Here is an 11,291-nt window from a genome sequence, read left to right on the forward strand (position 1 = left end):
ACCATATTAACTTCTTTCATTAATAAATTAATGTTGCAAAACAAAGCTAGAAAATCAACAAGTTATATAGCTCTCTTAAAAGAAAAAAAAAAGAAAAAAAAAAAGAAGGAAGCTATAAATTAAGGGGAAGCACAAACAACATTTTTGTTCAATTAACTCATACTTGTTTATGCAAAGAAGTTCTAGTTATTGCCCATTAGTTGTACAACCTTTAAATAAAAAACCATGAGCTCTTCAACAACAGATAGACGTTCAGCAGGATATAAACCTAGTATTTAGAATCTTGATTTTCTTAAGTCTTTGAAGAGAGATCATTATGTTGATCAGCAGGTAATTTTTGTAAATTTCGTGGTAAAAATAATAAAGATTGTTTGATGTGGTATACCTAGAGGTTAATTACATAATTGGCGTGCATGTCATCGATCAAGGGGTGAGTATGGCAATAGATCCGGTATGTGGGAAAACTCACCATATTGGTACAAAATTATACAAGTATATCGATAGGCCATACATGTTATTGGTTATAATTAACTTGATTGTTCATCTTCAACTTTATTATTCTTATAATTAATATTGTACATTTAAACCTCGCATGCGAATAATAATAAATTTTCTCACACAAGTATTGTGAGGTTAGTGCTTTAAAAAAAAAAAATAATAATAATAAAAAATTTGTGAGATTAGTTTCTATCCTAAAAATAATTGATAATTCTCAATTATACTTATATAATAGTCATTATTTTTTCATGGTCCAAGTAGCTTATATATCGGGTTTCATTTCTCTTTATTAGAAGTGCATTATTTCAAATTAATCGCTATCTTAATTACAATTATGTATAATATACATGTATATTATGTGCATTATATATACTATAGTATACGTGTATACTATGTGATATTGTATTATCAATTTAGGCTAATTATTTGTTATATGCTTAACTAATCTAGGATGATTATGAAAACATAGTAAAGAGGCTAAAATGTGAGGTGAAGAATTTGATGGTTAATGAAGAATTGAAACCCTTAATGGTTTTCAAGATAATCGATGAAATTCAAAGACTAGGTCTTGGAAATCATTTTGGCGAAGATATAGAGAGTGCACTACGTAGATTGTCATGCAAATTTGATGATTTGGAACTTGATCTTCATGCTACTGCTCTTGGGTTCAGAATTCTCAGACAAAATGGAATTCTTATGTCTCAAGGTATGTTTCCTTTTCAATAAATGCAAATTTCAGTTTTATTCAATTTTAAGTACGAATAAGTATCCCATAAAAAAAAAAAAATACAAAACAAGTGTTGATAATACTTTCTTTGTTGATATTGGTTATTTTCATAAAGTGTGTAATTGTGTTGTCAACATAATCAATTATTTGTGTGTTGTTTTTTAGGCCAAGACCAAAATAAATTAGACTAGATCGGATTGGAAATCAAATCATAATGTATAAGAGATGTTAGAGATCATAGAATAAAAATTTACCCGACATATTGAAAGAGAAAATTAATTGTAGAGGATTTTATATATGCGTATGTATAGGGGTGTAAATGAGCCGATACATTTGTGAACTACTCGCGAACAAGCTCGGTCAAAGCTTGGTCAAAACTCGTTTGTGAAGCTAACAAACAAGCTTGAACAAATATCTTAAGCTCGTCAAATAAATGAACAAAGCTCGAACAACATCACGTTTCGACTCGATAATGTTCATGAACAACTCTTTAAAGTAAATTTATAAGTTTTTTCACGCCCAATTAAAATTTGAAAAATTTATATATCTTTTATTCATACATATTTAAAAAAAAAGTACTAATTATTTCATCATGTAAAAGCATGAAAACTCCGTCATTACCTTTTTCTATAGAAAGAATATAAACATCTTATATAAAATTAAATGAATGTGTTGAAATTTGAGAGAAACCATTTTTTAAATGATAAATTAAGGCTCGTTTATTTAATCAAGCCCGTTTTAGACCCGTTCAAGGTCGAACTTAAACTCAAAATGCAAACGAGTACGTTCGTGAACAAAGTTCGAACAAGCCAAATTCTTAACGAGTCCAGCTCGAGAATAATGATTTTTAAAAGCTCATTCAAGCTCGAGATAGTTCGAACACGAATAATTCTTATCAAGCTTAGCTCGAACAAACTAAAACTCGGCTTGGCCCGGATCGTTTTCAGCCCTACGTATATATTGTACTACCTAATACTGATTTATAAAGGGTTTTGGACTAGACTAGACTAAACTGAAGTTTGGAAATTTTTATCTCCAGTTTCCTAGTATTAATGGAACTACATTACGCTACAATTTACGGCATTTGTATTATTGATTTTCTCTTCTCAGCCTATTGTATAGTATTAATATTGTTGTTGAATATACTAATTTACCAATTAATGTGCCTTTTTTTCCTTGTAATTAAAATGATTTTCATGGATTTATTTGGTATGAGAAACAGACATATTTAAGCAATTCATGGATGAAAATGGCAACTTTAATCCCTCTTTATGCAATGACAACGAAGGAATGAAAAGTTTGTACGAAGCCTCACACCTTGGATTTGAAGGGGAACATCTATTAGATGAGGCCAAAGTTTTCACCAAAGAGCACTTAATTAATAGTTACAAACTTGAGGATAAAATGATTGTTGTTAATGATGATGTGAATTACACATTAGAGCTTCCATTACGATATAGAATGCCAAAGCTCGAAGCTAGAAACTACGTCGAAATTCATCCTAAGGATGATGAAACGGCCTTGCTCGAACTTGCCGTGCTCGACTTCAATAGGGCACAATTGATGCATCAACAAGACCTCCAAGAATTGGCTAGGTAAGCTCTTTACTTACAATTTTATTATGATGATACGGTGATACCATAAATCTTCACACAACTATTACCTAATTACGAAAAATACAAGTTTATCACCTTATAAAACTGTAATTAAACCAACAACTTTTATAAATGGACCCTACAAATGATATAATTACAAAAATGTCAAGTTGAATGCACGTATTTGTTGATTTACTTACGACTTTGCCATTACATAAACAAATTTTGTTAATCAATGTGATAAACTGAGACTTCCTCCTTGATTAATTACTGTGTAAGTTATTATTTTTAGGTGGTGGAAGGATCTTGAGCTATCAGAGAAGTTGAGCTTTGCGAGGGATAGACTAATGGAGTGCTTTTTTTGGGGCATAGGCACATTATCTAAGCCTGAACTTAGCTCCGGTAGAAAGGCTTTAACCAAAGCCTTTAAATTCATCACCATTATTGATGACATCTATGATGTTTATGGGACCATTGATGAACTTGAGCTCTTTACCAATGCCATTGAGAGGTTTGCGATTAAACTGTACTAGATCTATATGCAGGCACATAAGTAAAATTTTAAAGCTTCCTAAACTATTTACTCCTTCCGTCCCTTAGTCAGATCGATGTACTAAATTTTAAAGTAATTTTTTTTTAATATTGTGTTATTGCTTGTTTACATGTAGGTGGAACATTAACGCTGTCGATGAATTACCAGACTACATGAAACTAACCTTCCTAGCATTGTACAACACTGTTAATGAGATTGGATATGAAATCCTCAAGCAAAAGGGTTTTAATTGCATCCCGTACCTTAAGAAGACAATAAGTAATTTAATTAACATCATTAAATCAAACCACACCTTATCAGACCATGTCTATATTTTTTGTGTTTATTTTATATAAATCCGATGACATTTCATATGGAATTTTTCTTAATGATTAGTGTACAAATAAAGTCAAAATTTAGTCCGATTAGATTAATTAACTAAACATATATATGGTTCATGGTTGGTGTGGACTAAAGTACATTACGTACTCTTGATATGCAGTGGGAAGATATGATAAAGGCATTTTTGGTGGAAGCAAAATGGCTACAAAATAGCCAAACTCCAACATTTGAAGAATATCTCAACAATGGTTGGATTTCAGTCTCAGGAGTCGTAGCATTAACACACGTATTTTTCTTCGTGAGTCCACAAATTACTCCCGAGGCGCTTCATTGCTTAAGAAACAACCATGACATTTTACGTTTACCTTCCATGGTCTTTCGACTTTCTAATGACCTTGCCACTTCTGAGGTACGCACATAATATTTTAAGTCCGCCTCATCTAAGACTTAACGTATATAGACAATATAGTAACGTTTCAACTTTTTTGGTGTACGTAGGCTGAAATAGAAAGAGGAGAAATGGCAAATGCAATATCATGTTACGCTAAGGAAAAAGGCGTAACAATGAAAGATGCACGTAAACACTTAAGCAAGTTGATCGACGAAAGCTGGAAAAGGCTAAATGAAATTCAAGTTGTGAATGATACTCCATTTTCGGCTGATTTCATAGAAGCAGCCATGAACCTTGCTCGTACAGCTCAATGCGCATACCAACATGGAGACGGTCATGGATCGCCCGAGCTAATAAAGAAGAAAATTGTTTCTCTCATAGTTGCTCGTATAGCCTAGGGCCGGTTAGAGCCATCGAACCGGTGATTAAGGGCTCGATATAGGTGATACCGGGGCATTTGGACCGAGTATTCAAGACCGGAAGAGGAAACCCAGATTGGCCCGAAGAAATGGAGCTCAATCGTAGTCCAAATAGTGGCCCAAGTGAGCCGCCCGGCCAAAGAGGCTGGCGCCCGGAGGCGCGCCCGGCCGGGCGGGAGAAGTTAAGGTTGGCGCCCGGTGACGCGCCCGGCCGGGCGCGAGATTAGTACATCGAGCAAAAAGGCGCGCCCGATCGGGCGGTGCCTCGCCCGATCGGGCGCGTGTATTTATTAGGAGGCGATTAGCGTCGTTTTAGTTTGTTTTAATTTAGGATTTGTACGAAGTATAAATACTCCTCCGTAATACGATTTTGCTCGCTCTCCTTTTTCCTTTTACTATTTCTTTACTCTCTTAATTGTTCTCTTAGCTTTTCTCTCTCTTAAACCTTTGTTCTTAATCCACTCTTAATTCCAGATTTATTTTGGTAACGATTTCTCTTCTTTTAATCTTAATTGTCTATTTCATTCCTTTAATCATGTTTTGCTTTATTGCTTTGATTAGTTTAGTTTCTATTATGTGTGAGTAGTTTTCTTTCTAGGGTTTTTGGGGATCCATAATTAATAATATGGAGGGGTAATTTATTGTTGTTAATTATCAATGCTAGATTAATTTCCTATTGATTGATTTAATGCTCTGTGACTAGATTAGGCCTGATCTTTTATGCATGAGTTTGACAATATTGATTCGAGATTTGACGGATGAGAATTAATGTTTAGGTCTAGTTTCAATAGGCAGGTTAATTTATAAATGGTTAAGTCGAGATTCGAAAGATGAGATTTAATACCGGTAAATTAATTGTGTGATTATAATACGTAGCGAAAGCCCTTTATGATCTGATTAATCATGCATTGATGAATGATTATTATATTCAACCCTGGAATATTATTTATTGGTGAACCTATGCCCTAGATCCTTTTATATATTATTTTCTCCTTATTCTTGATCTCCGTAGTTTAGTTTATTATTTAAATTCACATATTGGTTACCTCATAGTCTAGATTATATTAGTTAATTAGGAATAGAAAGATCCGTTTCTCTGTGGATTCGACCCTACTTCCCTATCTACATTAGTTAGAGGATTTAGGAGTTACTTTTGATTTGGGGATACGACTTTACCCTGTCAAGCAACAACAGGAGGAATGCTTAGTTCAGTTATTAATGAAGTTGAATTTTAAGTTCAACAATACCAGATCCAACATTCTTATGATGCAACCTTTTGCCACCTATTTCTATTGCTTACAGGTTGTTTATTCAAGAAGTGAAGCAAATAGAATTGAGTGTTGATGACTCTAACACTAAGGTCATGGCATTTGCAGCTGATTACAAGAAGCCTCAACAGTTTTACAAGCCTCAATATCAGCATACTTCTGGTAATAAAAAACTAGTGATGCAGAACAGGAAGCCTAATCCAGTTTTATGTGATTATTGTAAATTTCCAGGACATACCATTGACAAGTGCTATAAGCTCAATGGTTATCCACCTCATTTTGGAAACAACAACAAGTTTAAAGGCAAGAAGGTTGCAGCACTTGTTCAGGGTGGTAATGCTGATGATGAAGTTTCTCAGGATTCTGATGCTTAGGTCACTATGTCAGTAGATCACTATAATTCAATTCTCAAAGCTCTGCAATCTCAGGATATTGGTGCAAGCTTAGCTGGGGGTTCACTTGCACCAGAATCAACTGCAGGAGAATTTGTGGCAGGTACTTGTCTCATTACTTGTTCTCATTCTAATTGGATAATTGATAGTGGGGCTACTGATCATATATGCTCTAATCTTGCATTATTCAGTGAATATAAGGTGTTTGATAAATTTCCTAACACCATTACTATTGCTGATGGTAAAAGAGTAAAAGTTGAACATATTGGGACTGTTCAATTTGAAAATGGAATCAAACTGCAAAATGTTTTGCATGTGCCTGGTTTCAAATTCAATCTGATTTCTACATACTGATTGTGTAAGGACTTGAACTGTGAAGTGACCTTCACTCATGATAAATGTTTAATTTAGGATCCAACCATGAAACATTCCTTGGTTCTTGGTAGTCTCAGTTCTGGTCTGTATGCCACTGATGATTTTGATCCAGTGAAGCAGAACACTGTGGATTCAAAGTTTACAGACACTTCTCTTTTGGCTAGCACAGAAGAAGCCAAGCTCTGGCATCTCAGACTTGGTCATATTCCTTTTAATAAACTTCATCTAGTAAACAGTCATTTTGGTTGTAACTCAGGGAAGGATGTAGTGTGTCAAGTGTGTCACAAAGCAAAGCAGACTAGGTTACCCTTTCATTCTAGCACTTCTAGATCATCTAAGTGTTTTGAGTTGCTGCATGTTGATACTTGGGGTCCCTATAAGACTAAGACTCATGATGGTTGTAGTTATTTTCTAACTGTTTTTGATGATCATTCAAGACACACCTGGACTTTTTTGATGAAATATAAGTCAGATGTTGTTTCTATCTTGAATAATCTTGTTCTTTTGATTGAAAATTAGTTTGTTGCACATGTTTTATGCATTAGAACTGACAATGCCAAAGAACTATGTGAAGGAGAGATTTTGGCTCTATATAATGGTAAAGGTATTGTACATCAAAGGTCATGTGCTGACACACCTCAACTGAATGGGGTGGTTGAGAGAAAGCACAGACACTTGCTGGAAACTGCAAGGAGTTTGTACTTTCAGTGTAGGGTGCCTGTCAGATTTTGGGGTGAGTGTTTGCTTTGTGCAACACACATCATTAACAGAATGCCTCTTAGCAGCATTGATTTTAGTTCACCTTATGAAAAATTACATGGCTCTAAACCCAAACTTGATCATTTGAGGGTATTTAGGTGTCTTTGTTATGTTTCAACTCTCAAGACTGATAGAGCTAAGTTTGATCCCAGGACTAGTCCATGTGTTCTTCTAGGTTATCCACCTGATCAGAAAACATATAGGGTGCTTAATATGGAGAACAACAAAATCATTATTTCTAGAGACATTGTTTTCTATGAAAAACACCTCCCTTTTCACTATGATACTAACCTTACACAACCTAACCTACCTATATTTTTGCCTGTAAATAACTCAATTGACACTAATACTGTTTTTGAGATACCTGAACCTTTTTTCTTTCACCTGAAACCCCTGATGATCCAATTGCCAAACACCAGAACAAACACCTCAACCAGATTCACAAACTACATATTGTCCTGTTCCTGAGTCTATTCTAGCACAAACATTTTCTGCAACCCATAACACCAATTCCAATCCAAATACAAACCTTATTAGACCTATCCAAACTCCTCAAAACACCTCAGCACCACTTAGACACTCAACTAGACCCACAAAATGGCCCTCTCATTTTGACAACTTTGTTTGCATTGCAGACAATGCAACTGGACATTGGTATAACATAGTTCAGTTCAGTGTTATTCCTTCTACAACAAAGGCCTTAATTAATATTGTTGCTCAAGTTTTTGAACCTATCATCTATTTGGAAGCATCATAAGACACTGGTTGGGTTCATGCAATGCAGAGAGAACTGGATGCTTTGGCTAACAATCACACTTGGGATTTAGTTCCTTTTCCCAAGGGTAAAAAATCAATTGGCTGTAAATGGATGTTTAAGGTCAAATTAAAAGCAGATGGCTCTATTGAGAGGCTCAAAGCAAGGCTAGTAGCTAAGGGTTTCACACAGAAGTATGGTATAGATTACATGGAAACTTTTTCTCCTGTAGTTAAAATGGCTACTATAAGGTGCATTTTTTCTGTTGCTGCTTGCAATCACTGGAAAATACATCAGTTGGACATCAACAATGCTTTTCTGCATGGTGATATCATTGAAGAAGTTTATATGAAGGCCCCTAAAGGTTTGGTGAATCATAATAAGCTGGTCTGCAGACTCAGAAAGTCTTTATATGGTTTAAAACAGGCATCAAGGCAATGGTTTGCTAAGTTGAATAAAGAACTTTTGGCAATGGGTTTTATGCAGTCTAAAAATGATTATTTTGTTTTCACAAAGAAGAATAATGGTCATTTGACTGTGGTAGCTGTCTATGTTGATGACATTATAGCTACAGGCTCAGATTAAGTTGAGATAGAGAACTTCAAGGCTCACCTACAATCTACATTCAACATCAAGGACTTGGGTTTGCTGAATTATTTTCTGGGAATTGAAGTGACTCGTATGTCTTCTGTTATACTGATGACTCAAAAGAAATTCACTAAGGAATTACTTAGTGAGTGTCAGATGGATGTTTCTAGACTGGCTAAAACTCCTCTCCCTACTGGTCTTAAATTACAGGATGTTGTTGGTGATTTCTATCCTGATACTGAGCACTATAGGTCTTTAGTTGGGAAATTGAATTTCCTTTCTAACACCAGACCTGACATTGCATAGCAGTCCAGACTCTTAGTTAGTTCCTGCATCAGCCTAGACTCCCACATGTTCAAGCTTTGAATCATGTTCTGAGATACATAGCTCATACTTGCAAGGGATTTTGCTTAAGGCTACAAACAAGATCACTTTACAGGCATTTAGTGATTCTGATTGGGCTTCTTGTCCAACTACAAGAAAGTCAGTTACTGGTTATGTTCTGCTTCTTGGCAACTCACCAGTCTCTTGGAAATCAAAGAAACAAACTACAATTTCTAAAAGCTCTAGTGAAGCTGAATACAAAGCAATGGCTGCTACTGCATCAGAGACAACTTAGCTGGTTAGGCTTCTTGGTGATCTTGGTGTTTCTGATTTATTACCAGTCACTCTTAACTATGACAATCAGAGTGCTATACACATAGGCAGGAATCCAGTGTTCCATGAACGCACAAAGCACATAGAGTTGGACTGTCATTTTACCAGGGAGAAAGTTTTAGAAGGGTTGATCAAGCTCACTTACCTTCCTACTGCAGAGTAGTTGGCAGATATTATGACCAAGGCTCTCTCAGTATCACAAGCTTTCTTCTAAGCTGATCATGTCTGCAGATGACATCCAGTCCAGCTTGTGGGGGAATATTGGTGATATTAGTGATGCTGATCACTATTGCTGACTGTTGTCCAATGCTCATGCTTTTGGTGTGCTCTTGCCATGCTCGCAGAGTTTGTTCTGAAGGTTGTTAGAGATGCTGAGTCAGCAGATTCTGTTACAAAGTTTGTTAGATATTACAGCCTATGTAATAATATCTAGTAGCATATATATAAAGCTATCTTGTATTAGATTTTTCATTCATCCAATTATGAAATGAAATACTCTCCTTCTCTCTCTAAAATTCTTTCTTCTTCTTCTGTGTTCTTTAGTTCTTTCTAGCAGGTTTCATCATTTTAAGTGAATGGTAAAAAAAAAAAAAAAAAATTAAATAAAATGTTCGGATTAGAAATTATTCAGGTTTTTATTTTTTTTAAGGTAGTATAAATAAATAAGGGACTTGTTATTCATCGCCCGCAAATCTCTACATAAAGCCCACATTTTATAATTTTTTGACAAATTTGCCCTTTTTATAATTTTAACGGAAGATAAATTTTTCGCACTAAAAAAATGTGGAGCAGCACCGGATCGCCGAGGATCACCGGAGAATCGCCGTCGTCATCGGAAAACGAGGTTCGTAACGCATCGTAAGGACGAAATGGTGGCTGGCGCCTAGCCAAAAGGCCATGCCGTGGTTGTGGCGCCTAGCCAGGACGCCGCCACCGTGGTCACGGCGCCTGGTGGAGAAGCCTCGACCATAGTAGTGGCGCGTGGCCAGGACGCCGCAGCCACGGCCAAGGCGCCTGGCCAGGACGCCGCCACCATGGCGGCGGCGTCCTGACCAGGCGCCCCGGCCGTGGCTCCGGCGTCCTGGCCAGGCGCCAGTAGGGGAATATTTTTTTTTTTTTTTTTTTTTAATTTAATCCCTTTTTTTTTTTTTGTTTGTTTTTGTTAATTTAATCTTGATGTAATTATATTTATACGTTATATGTTATTGTTACAGGATTATGGTGGAGACGGAAATGATTACAGTGGGATTTTTGTACATGATGGCCTGTTCGAAGATGCTCAACAAGCGATTGATTGGGCAAAACAGGTTGCAATTAGATCAGGCTTTTGTTTAGTAGTAGCAACTCATAAATCTCAACGGGATGGTAGAATGGATCGCATTTTGAGATGCGACCGTTATCGCAAAAGAGAAGAACGAGATTTCAGTAAAGCGATTCGGTTTGACTCAAAGCGGAAAGGTTGTGGGTGTCAGTTCCGAGTTAAGGTTCGACAACATCAAAGGCGTGACGGTTGGGAAGTGAAGGGTTACGGCAAATGGGGATATCACAACCATGAGCTGATAGCATACAAAGTGGGGCATCGGCAGTTAAGCGGCCTAAGTCCAGCTGCGAAACTAGTTGTAAAAGAAATGAGTGATGCTCAAGTGAAGCCCGCTAAAATATTAGCGTCTGTGTTAGAGAAATTCCCCGAAGACCAGCCAAACCGAAGACACATCTACAACGTCAGACAGAAATTGAGGTTTGAACGGTCAGAGGGAAGGAACCCTATACAGCAGCTTCTGCACCAGGCACAAGCACGTGGTTACCTTTACTGGTTTGAATCTGACGAAGACACATCGGAGGTAACTCATTTGTTCCTTGTCCATCCTGATTGTGCTGATATGATTTCGTCTTGGCCATATGTGATTTTGATCGATTCAACGTACAAGACAAACAAGTACAAGTTCCCACTGGTTGAGATGGTTGGGATGGCTCAAACGAACCAGAACTTTCTG

The 11,291-nt window shown here is 36.4% G+C and overlaps 1 pseudogene; it reads left to right on the top strand.

The window, feature by feature from the left end:
• The first annotated feature begins 222 nt into the window (after positions 1 to 222).
• On the top strand, positions 223 to 6,146 carry LOC110703107 (annotated as a pseudogene).
• Positions 6,147 to 11,291: the final 5,145 nt, after the last annotated feature.

This window comes from Chenopodium quinoa, unplaced genomic scaffold (assembly GCF_001683475.1).
Source record: "Chenopodium quinoa cultivar QQ74 unplaced genomic scaffold, ASM168347v1, whole genome shotgun sequence".
Classification (NCBI taxonomy): Eukaryota; Viridiplantae; Streptophyta; class Magnoliopsida; order Caryophyllales; family Amaranthaceae; genus Chenopodium; species Chenopodium quinoa.